This window comes from Petaurus breviceps, unplaced genomic scaffold (genome assembly GCF_028583685.1).
Source record: "Petaurus breviceps papuanus isolate PSGF00001 unplaced genomic scaffold, PetGlider_PUasm1.0 91133, whole genome shotgun sequence".
Lineage (NCBI taxonomy): Eukaryota > Metazoa > Chordata > Mammalia > Diprotodontia > Petauridae > Petaurus > Petaurus breviceps.
The window spans coordinates 34,360,746-34,372,275 of record NW_027187419.1 but is presented as its reverse complement, the minus strand read 5'-3'; the positions used below and the strand labels follow the sequence as shown (position 1 = coordinate 34,372,275).

The following is an 11,530-nucleotide window of genomic DNA, read 5'->3' as shown; positions in this document are numbered from 1 at the left end:
GGTTTGGTCCCTATTAAAAATAAATACCTTGGGGAAGAACCAAGAAGGCTGAGTAGAAACAGGATTTCCATGTAGCTCTGGCTTCCACCTCCTGCAATACATGTAAAAAATGACTCTAAATAAACTTTAGAGCTATGGAACCCACAAAGTGACAGAGGGAAACAAATCCCCCACTGAAGGAAGCCTGGCAGGCTGGCAGAAAGGTTCCATCACAATGCACTGGAAGCCAAGCATAGATGATTCACAGTTTTAGCCCCAGGGTGGCCCCAACTACTGACTGCTGCAGCAGACTTCACAAGAGTAAATCACTAGCAATTGTAGCAGTGTCCAGACTTCTGAATCCACAAATTCCAAAGACAAAGCAAAAGGTCAGTGTGGAACTTTTCTGGGAACAGGGGGAGAGTATTCTGGCTGATGCCCTCAGAGCAAGAAGCAGAGGAGGCATGGCTTCTTCCAGTACTCCTGGCCTGCAGATTGTAGGGGGACCAAGTGAACATTCAGAGGGCAATCACTCTTACTTTGACCTGCTTGGATCTGGATCGTGGTCTTGAAAGGTGGTCCTGGGCTGTGTGATCAGTGAGCCAGAGCTTGTGGGGGCTGTAGAGAAGGTGCCCATCTAATAGTTCCAGTAGCTGCAAAACCCCCAGCAATTTGGGACAAAGCTCTCTCCATTCTAGAAGCAGGATTCTACCATGGCAAAGAACTCAAAAGTCAAGTAATTGACTGGCAATATGAGCAAACAATGGAAGCACAAACAGACCATAGAATATTTTCTTGGGGAAAAAAAGATCAAGTCATGGAGCAGAAGAATGATAGCAAATTCAGAACTCCTGAATCAAAAGCCTCCAAGAAAAATATGAACTGCTTACAAGCCATGGAGGAGCACAAGAAGGATTTTAAAAGTCAAGTAAGAGAAGTGGAAGAAAAATTAGGAAGAGAATATGAGAATGATGCAAGAAAAGCATGGAAAGTGAGACAACAGCCTGCTAAAATAGACCCAAAAATATACTGAAGAAAATAACACCTTAAAAAAATAGACTAACACAAATGGTAAAAGAGGTACAAAAAGCCAATGAGGAGAAGAATGCCTTTAAAAAGCCAAATTTGCCCAATGGGAAAGGAATTTCAAAAAGTCACTGAAGAGAATAACTCCTTCAAAATTACATTAGAGAAATTGGAAGCTAATAACTTTATGAGAAATCAAGATACTATAAAACAGATCCAAACAAATGAAAAATTAGAAGGCAATGTGAAATATCTCATTGGAAAAATTACTGACCTGGAAAATAGATCCAGGAGAGAGAATTTAAAAATAATTAGACTAACTGAAAGCCATAATCAAAAAAAAAAGAGCCTAGACACAATTTTGCAAGAAATTATCAAGCAAAATTGCCCTGATATTCTAGAACCAGACAACAAAATAGAAATTGAAAGAATTCATTGATTGTCTTTTGAAAAAGATACCCAAAAGAAAACTCCTAGGAATATTATAGCCAAATTCCAGCATTCCCAGTCAAGGAGAAAATGCTGTAAACAGTCAGGAAGAAACAATTTGAGTATTATGGAAACACAATCAGGATAATACAAGACCTAGCAGCTTCTACACAGAGGTCAAAGGATTTAGGACTAAAACCAAGAATTACCTACCCACTAAAACTGAGTATAATGCTATAGGGGAAAATATGGTCATTCAGTGAAATAGAGGATTTTCAAGGACTATTTTTTTTCAAGTGCTTTATTAACTTCTGGTTTACATCAATCATTTCCACCAGATTTTGAGTTAGAAATTTTTCCATTTTTCCCCTACCCACCACCCCAAAATAACTGTCCCACAGGATACCCCCTCCTGAAATGTGCTCTCTACCATACCCCTTTGATTTTTCCAGTAGAGCATGGTGGATCTCTATGCCACAGTGCCTGTTTATCTTATTTCCCAATTACATGTGAAGTAGTATTAATAATAGTATATATATATATATATATAAACATTTGATTTTAAAACTTTGAATTCCAGATTCATTCCCTTTCTCCCTTGTTACCCACTCTTACTGAGAAGATAAGCAATTTACATGTGTAGCTATGCAAAATATTACCATAGTAGATATATTGTAAAAGACAGACTATATTTCCCTCCCTCCTATCCCACCTCTCACTTATTCTATTCTCTGCTTTGATCCTGTCCCTTTTCAAAAGTGGGTGTTTCCACCTTCCCTCCCCTGTCCCAGCCTACCCTCCCTTCCATCATCTCCCCTCTCTTATCCACTTACCCCTACTCTCCTTTAGGGTGAGATACCCTATTTAATGTGTATGGCACTCCCTCCTGAGCCAAATTCAATGAGAATAAGGTTTTGCCTTTTTGCCTTCCTGTTCTTCCCCTCCATTGTAACCATTTTCCCTTGCCTCTTCTATATGAGATACTTTACCCCATTCTGTCTCTCCCCATCTCCTCTCATTATATTCCTCTCTCATCTCTTAATTTCACCTTTTATTTATCATCCCTTCCAATTAAATTGGTCCTGTGCCCTCTGTCTGTGTATACCTGTAAAATATCCAATTAAATTGGTCCTGTGCCCTCTGTCTGTGTATACCTGTAAAATATCTATACACACATTCACATATGTATTCATATGTCCATATACCCTCCTATATAGAAATATATATATATATATATATATATATATATATATATATATATATATATTCCCTTCAACTATTTTCATTCTGAGAAAAGTTTCATCAGTCACAATGATCATTTTTCCATGTAGGAATATAAATAGTTCAACTTTGCTAAATTCCTTGTGATTTCCCTGTTTACCTTCTCATGCTTCTCTTGCTTCTTGTATCTGATTGTCAAATTTTCTATTCAACTCTCCTTTTTTCATCAAGAATACTTGAAAATCCTCTATCCCACTGAATGACCATATTTTCCCCTGAAACATGATACACAGTTTTGCTGGGTAGATGATTCTTGGTTTTAAGTCAGCTCCTTTGACCTCTGGAATATCATATTCTAAGCCATTTAATCCCTCAGTGTAGTAGCTGCTAGATCCTGTGTTATCCTGATTGTGTTTATACAATATTCAAATTGTTTCTTCCTGGCTGCTTGTAATATTCTCTCCTTGATCTGGGAATTTAGGAACCTGCTATAATATTCCTAGGAGTTTTCTTTTTGGGATCTTTTTCAGGAGGTGATGGTTGATTCTTTCAACCTCTATTTTGCCCTCTGCTTCTAAAACATCAGGGCAGTTTTCCTTGCGAATTTCTTGGAGGATGATTTCTAGATTCCTTCTTTGATTGTGGCTTTCAGGTAGTCCAATAATGTTTAAATTATCTCTCCTGGATCTATTTTCCAGGTCAGTGATTTTTTTCAATGAGATATTTCACATTGCCTTCTATTCTTCATTTGTTTGGATCTGTTTAACAGCATCTTGATTTCTCACAAAGTCACTAGCTTCCATTTCCTCCAATCTAATTCTGAAGCAATGATTCTCCTCAGTGAGCTTTTGAGATTGTTTTTCCATCTGGCAAATTCAGCTTTTTTTTTGGGGGGGGCCTCCTTTGCCATTTGAGTTAGTGTATTTTTTAAGGTGTAATTTTCCTCAGTCAGGCTGTTGACTCTCATTTCATAATTTTCTTGCAGCATTCTCATTTTTCTTCCCAATTTTTCATCCACTTCTCTTATTTGCTTCTTAATATCCTCTATAGCCTGTAACCAGCTCATATTTTTCTTTGAAGCTTTTTGTGCAGGAGTTCTGACTTCACTGTCTTCTTCCTGTTCCAGGTTTTGATTCTTTTTGTCACCAAAATAGGAGAGTTAAGTTGTGCTGCTCTTTATTTTGCTTCCTTTGTCTGTTTATGTTGCCATTCAATTACTTCAGTTTTAGGCTTTCTCACACAGTAAGACTCTGCCACCATACAGGGGAGCTTTCGTCCTAAATGCTGGTGTTTTCTCAGCTGCCAAAGGTATTAATTGGATGCCCTCTCTGAAGCCTCCACACACTCTGGCAAGCTGGTTTGCACACACAAGGACCTCCACCCTCACTTTGTCCTTAGCATCTATGTATTGATATTTCTGGAAACTGCCACAGCTTCTGGTGATCTGAAGGGCCCCAGCAGGTGGTTGGTCAGGCCCACCCTGAGGCTAAAACCTCCAGCTTCCATGGGGCTGGGCTTTGCTCCCAAAGAGCTGTGCTGGCTGCTTCCTGCCAGCCTGCTGGGCTGTACTCAGTGGGAGGTTAAATTCTTTGTGTGATTTTGTGGGTTCTGTAGTTCCAAAGTTTGTTCTGAGTCCCCTTTTACATGAATTGGGGGAGGTGGAAGCCAGAGCCCTACAGAAGTCCTATTTCTACTCCACATCTTGACTCTGCCCTCTCAAGTATTCTTGATGAAAAAACCTGAGCTGAACAGAAAATTTGACTTTCAAATATGTATCAGCAATGCCATATTCACAATGCCTATAGAGATTACAAATATGCTGATATAATTATCCATCACAAAATACGTCATGCTTGCCATATGGGGAAATAAACTAGAAAATTTATTAAGATACCAAAAGACTGAGTCCCAAAACCAGAAAGTGAAAGCCATCAGAGTAGTTATGATATTGGCACAGATAGATAAAGTAGAAAGCACCCACATTTTCAAGCCTTTAAAACAGAACAGGCTACCTCAGGCAAAGGTCCTCCTCTCCCCACACACAGCAACCACCCAGCGTCCTGGAAGCGCGCTCCCAGCAGCTCCGGCCCCTGGCAGTCCTCAGCAGGAGTCCTTAGCAGAAAGTCCTTTAGCAGTCCTAACTCAAAAAGGGCTTCGCGCTGCCACTGCCTCTGCTGCTGCCGCTGCCGTTGCAACCACCGCCAGCCACTGCAGGAACGCTAGCTCGGCTTTCGCTTTCTCTGGCTTTCGCTTTCGCTTGCTCCGCCCCTTCCTGCTACATCAGCATGTCCAATGGGGCATGGAAGACTGGCTTTCGCTTTCTCTGGCTTTCGCTTTCGCTTGCTCCGCCCCCTCCTGCCATGTCAGCACGTCCAATGGGGCATGGAAGGTCTTTAGATCCCATAACCCTTACAAAATACAAGAAGCAAGAGAAGCATGAGGTGGCAAACAGAAAAAATAAATCATAAGGAACTTATCAAAGTTGAACAACTTTCATTCCTACATGGAAAAACAATAATTGTAACTCATAAGACCTTTCTCAGTATGAGGATAGTTAAAGGGTATATATGTGTGTGTGTGTGTGTGTGTGTGTGTGTGTGTGTGTGTGTATAATGTGTGTACGTATATATATATATATATACATATACATACATATATATGTATATATAGGAGGTTATATGTGTATATAAATATGTTTGTAAAGGTGGGCATATGTATGTTCATGTATACATAGACAGAGGGCATAGGATCAGTTGAATATGAAGGGATGATATCTAAAAAATAAAATTATGAGGTGAGAGAAGAATTTATTGGGAGGAGAAAGGGAGAGATAGATTAGTGTAAATTATCTTATATAAAAGAGGGAAGAGAAAATTGTTATAATGGAGAGGAAGAATAGGAAGGTGAAAGGGAATGGGACAACCTGATTCTCATTGAATTTGGCCTAAGTAGGGAATAACATACACACTCAATTGGGTATCTTACCCCACAGGATAATAGGGGGTTAGGGGATAAGAGGGAGGATGATAGAAGGGAGGGCAGATTGGTAGAGCAGGTATTTAGAAGCAAACATTTTTTAAAAAAGGATAGGGTCAAAGGAGAAAGTAGAATGTTGGGGGTGATATAGCAGGGATGGAAATATAGTTAGTCTTTCACAATATAACTACTGGAAATAATTTGGCTAACTGCACATGTACAATCTATATTGAATTGCTTATCTTCCCAGTGGGGGTGAGTGAGGCACAAAGAAGGGAAAAAAATCTAGAACTCAAAGTTTTTAAAACAAATGTTTAAAAATTGTTTTTTTTACATGCAACCAGGAAATAACATATATAGGTATTGGGGTATAAAAACCCATCTTGCCCTATTAGAAAGTTAGGGGAGTGAAGGGGGAGGACATAAGAAAGAATAATTGGGGAAAGGGATTGTCAGTAGGCTTGCTATTTTGGGGTGGAGTAGGGGAAAGATGGAGAGAGAAAAAAATTCCAACTCAAAATCTTGTGGAAATGAGTGTTGAAAACTAAAAACAAATAAATTTGAAATTTAAAAAAATAAAATTACAATAAATAAACACCTCCAGGCTAGGTGTCATTTAAATAATAAGCACTAAGTTCTAGAGTTACCTTCATTGAAAGGCTGCCTCAGCCCTGGCTTCAGCAACATTTACCACTGGGAAAATGAGGGGAGTTGGGCATCTGAGCCATGTAAGATTGAGGGAACCTCTGCTGACCAGGAAAACCAGACCCAGTTGTGTTACAGAGACATGGCTGCAGCAAGAAGGAAGCAGGATTTTCCCAGTGAGTGGTGAAAGAATGTGGAGTTTATGCCTCTGGCTATGGGTACTTCAGGGAGCTGAAGGTCTTGGTTTGGGTTCAAAGTCAGAGAGGAGAACTGAAGGAGCATCTGAGGCTAGAGGCACCATCTCCTGTATGTGAGGAGTAGAGGAAGCTACAAAAATTAACCTATTACAAAAAAAATGCACAGGCAAAGAGAAAGAGTCCAACCACAGAGAGTTACTATGGGAATAGAGAAGACAAGGGATTCATCTTCAGAGGAGGATAGTGAAGCAAAGAAAACCCTCTCCCACCAAAGGAAGATCAAATGGTCAACTACCAAAAAGAATTCAGTGAACTTAAAAATGACTTTAAAAACAAAATAAAAGAAATTTAAGAAAAACTAAAAAAAAAGACAATCCAACAAAAATGAGAAAAAAAAATTATGAAAAGAAAGTCAATGACCTAGAAAAGGAGATCCAGAATCTTAAGGAAGAAAATGACTCCTTGAAAATCATAACTAGACAAGGATAAGCCAGTGAAGTTATGTGACCAAGAAATAATAAAATAAAATATAAAGAATGAAAAAATAGAAGAGAATGTGAAAAGTTTCATAAGAAAAACAACTGATCTAGAGAACAGATCAATAAGAGAAAACATAAGAATAATTGGACTACCTGAAAACTATGATAAAAAAAGAATTTTGAACCATCATACAAAAATTGTATAAATAAAATATAATTAAATAAGATAGTATAAATATTATATGTCACATACATTGTATATTATGTACAATATAGAAATAGTGTATTTCATATTAATATTTCATCATATATTATATTAAAATAAAATTGTATATATAAAACATGTAAATAAATTAAATTGTCCTGAAGCATTAGAACAAAATGGGAAAGTAGAAAGAGAAAACATTTACTGATCACCACTGGAAAGAGATCCTGCAAGTAAAATTAACAGGAATATTATAGTCAAATTCTGAACTCTCCACCTCAAGGATAAAATATTATGAGCAGCATGAAAAAAAATTACATATGGTGGTGGCACAATTAGAATCAAACAAGACAAGTGGTGACACTAAAAGACCACAGGTCTTGTAACACTATATATTGAAGAGCAAAAGAACTGGAGTTTGAATGGAAAGTATCATACTCGGCAAAGCTATGCATAATCCTGAATGAAAAAAAATGAATATTTAATGAATTATCAGACTTTCAGGACTTTGCTTAAAAAATACTTGAACTTCATGGAAGATTTGACAAATAAGGGCTAAGAGAAATATAGGGTACACACCAAAGTCCAATTACAAGGGACTCAAACTATTAACCTTTTATGTATGTAAAGTATAAAACATATGTATATGATTGCTATTAGTAAATGAGTAGCTCATAAGAAAGATTGGGGTAGACCTGAACATGATATAACTTCAAAAAATAAAACCATTCAGGAACAGCTAAAAATAGTAATTATCTTATACAAATGTAGTATGAGAGGAAGAACTGATAGAGAGGAATTAGATGGGGGAGGAGGGCTATTAGTTCTGAGAACCTACTTTCATTGGGAATGGGTTAAGGAGGGAACGATTCTTATACACCTAGAAGAGTATAAAAGTCTTCTAAATTTAGAAAGGAATAAAACACTAAGAGGATAGGGTGGGAGGGAGGATAAGGGAGGGATCTTTAGAGGAGAGGATGAGGGAATAGGTTAAAGGGGATATAGAAAGATTAATGGTAATAGGCAAATAAGGGAGGAATTATTGGAACTGGGATAGGTTAATAATAGGAGAGCAAGCTTTTGGCTTCCAGCTCGTGGTGGTGAAGGTGCAACTTCTTTCTGTCATCCCGAATCCAGATTCATCCGACACCGGAAGCCACCCCGCAGCATCCAGGCCAAGTCTCCACCTTCGTCGCCACCATGCCGCCCAAGTTTGACCCAAATGAAATTAAAGTCGTGTTTTTAAGGTGCATTGGTGGTGAAGTTGGTGCCACATCAGCTCTGGCCCCCAAAATTGGTCCCTTGGGTTTGTCTCCCAAAAAGGTTGGTGATGACATTGCCAAGGCAACTGGTGACTGGAAAGGACTAAGGATCACAATGAAGTTTACCATTCAGAACAGACAGGCTCAGATCGAGGTTGTACCTTCTGCTTCAGCCTTGATCATTAAAGCCCTAAAGGAATCTCCTCGGGACATAAAGAAGAAGAAAAATATTAAACACAATGGAAACATCAGTCTTGATGAGATTGTCAGCATTGCTCAACAGATGAGGCACCGGTCCTTGGAAAGAGATCTCTCTGGAACCATTAAAGAGATACTTGGGACAGCACAGTCTGTGGGCTGCAACATTGATGACCAACATCCTCATGATGTCATTGATGACATCAATAGTGGTGCTGTTGAATGCCTATCAAGTTAAAAGCTACAAAGGAGACTGTTGCAATAAATTTAATATTTGATAAAAAAAATAATAGGAGAGCAAGGTAGCAGGTAGAAATAAAGTGGAGGAATCAGGAAGGATAGGAAATGAGATATATGCACAAGATAAAAACAAATAACAAATATTAGAAGTAGAATGTATTTATATATGTATATACATATATATTTGGGAGTGATATATTTATATATGTATGCATGTGTGTGTGTTGAGAGAGGATAAATGAATTGTCCAGAATCACATCTTTGATGAGTGCATGAACTGGAATTAAAACTCAAGTCTTCCTAAATCTATGCCATATGCCCTTACTTCACCTCTAATACTATTATGGATCTCCTGTATTATGGAAAAAGAAGTTAAATTAAATTAGTTTCCTAAACTCATGATTGAGAAAACCTGCAAAACTCAATCAGCCTCTGTACTTACACCTTATTGTTACCCTTTGCCCATGAACTCCAAAACTTCCATATAGGGAAGAGGTACAACCTAGACATCCCATTTTCCATCTGGCTGCTCTATTTTGAGGCTTTCAGAGTTCTCCACCATACCTTTATCCTTTCTCACTGTCCTTTTCAGTATCTGCGTGTGTGTGTCTATGTCTGTGTCTGTGTGTGTTGTGTGTTGTGTTCCATTATTAGATGATAAGCTCTTAGAAAGTAGCACTATTTCCTGGCACTTATTATGGTACCTTGCATAGGTACTGTAGGCATTTAATAAATATTTCTTGGTTATTGCCTATTAGCTAAACTTACACACCCAGTAAATGGCACAACCGAGATCTCTTGACTCTAAACCTAAAGCTTTTTCCACTACACTGCCTGCTATATGCTTTCTGTTATAGAATAAATCAGAGAAATTTTTGTATTCACAATGTTAACAACTGATCAATGCAGTCAAACACATAGTCACTAACCAGTTAGCAACCATGCAACTCAATCAAAACAACCAAAATGGTTGTGCATGAAGCCATATCCCTAAATAAGTCATGATGTTGTCAAAGATTTCCTTTGTGTTCACTGGTTCTCTTCAACAGCTTTGAGTTTCCTTATTTGACACTTTATCTTTGACTTCAAAACAACCCTGCCAGCTTTCAATGTAAGCCAAGAATCGATTTTTTCATTTTGGGACTTGATTGACTGAGCTGACTTTATTTATACCATCTAAAAGGCACTTTTTGATATCTATCTAGGCATTCCCTGACATCAACTAAGCTACATAGAAAAACAAAATCATTTTCAAGTCTTAGGTCCACCTTGTCATTTATCTCTCAATCTAATTTCTTATTCAGTTTTATAGAGTACTCTCTGTATACAAAATATTATTCTTAGCATTGTAGATTTTCCTATTGTAATTTCTTCCATTTCATTATGTTTTTTCTACTTCGAATATATATCACAGAATGTTAGATTTGGAAGAGGCCTTAAAAGTCATCTACTCCAACCTATAAACCTTCCCTGGTTGCTGGCCATGCATCTTTGATGCCAATGCATATCTTAATGAAGAACTTGCTGTCAAATGAAGCAGTGGATTCCTTTTAGAACAAATCTAATTGTTAGATAATCAAAATCTGTTCCCATCCATTACTCTGAGTTTTCCTTTCTGGATGAACTCAAAAAAATAGACTGACTCTCTCTCTCTCTCTCTCTCTCTCTCTCTCTCTCTCTCTCTCTCTCTGTTTCTCTCTCACCCCCTCCCTCCCTTCCTCCCTTTCTTTCTCTCTCCTATAGTACATCCCTTTAAATATTCAATAGCTAGAAAATATTCATCACTACATAGTCTCCATCATTCCAAGATATGCCTTCTCATAGTCATCTCTAGATTAAATTTCTTTATTTCCTTCCATCTTACATATAATTATTTTTGATAACTATCTTACTGCTCACTCTCTTCTAGATGCATTCAAGGATATTAATGCAGAAAAACTCAAATGGAACTATAACATCACCAGAATAGGTGTCAGTCTTCTCTGTGATGATATAAATTGCAGTACATTCAGTGCAGTTCAGCATTCACAATCAAACACACACTGTGCTACCAATGTATTCTGATCAATATGAGATAATTTGTACACTACTCTTGAATTGATATAGTCAAAGATAGTTTTAGATTTTTTTCTTAGAAGCATCATGCTGTCACCTTTGCTTTTATTCTGATCCTCCAAGGATCTCAACATTTTCCTGATTTTCATCATCCATTGTTCTGAGAATATTCTTTATCCCCTATTTGAATAACTAACAATACATCATTAGCAGAGAACAAAGACAATAATCCCTTTTATACAAACATACATACAATCACATGGGTTTTGGTACTGGATTCAAAGGATTTTAATGATCTGACACAATGGAGTGTAGTGATATAGGATTTATAGAAGAGGATGAGGAAAGAAAGAAGGAGAAGAAGGAGAAGGAGAAAAAGAAGGTTGGGAGGAGGACAAGAAGGAGGATGAGAAAAAGGAAAAGACGGAGTAGGAGAAATAGAGAAGAAGAGGAAAAAGAGAAGGAGGAGGAAGAAGGAGGAGGAGGAGGAGAAGAAGAAGAAGAAGAGAAGAAGAAGAAGAAGAAGAAGAAGAAGAAGAAGAAGAAGAAGAAGAAGAAGAAGAAGAAGAAGAAGAAGAAGAAGAAGAAGAAGAAGGAGGAGGAGGAGGAGGAGGAGGA

The 11,530-nt window shown here is 37.8% G+C and overlaps 1 pseudogene; it reads left to right on the top strand.

The window, feature by feature from the left end:
- Positions 1–8,240: 8,240 nt before the first annotated feature.
- LOC138154941 (large ribosomal subunit protein uL11 pseudogene) lies at positions 8,241–8,907 on the top strand (annotated as a pseudogene).
- The last annotated feature ends 2,623 nt before the right edge of the window (positions 8,908–11,530 follow it).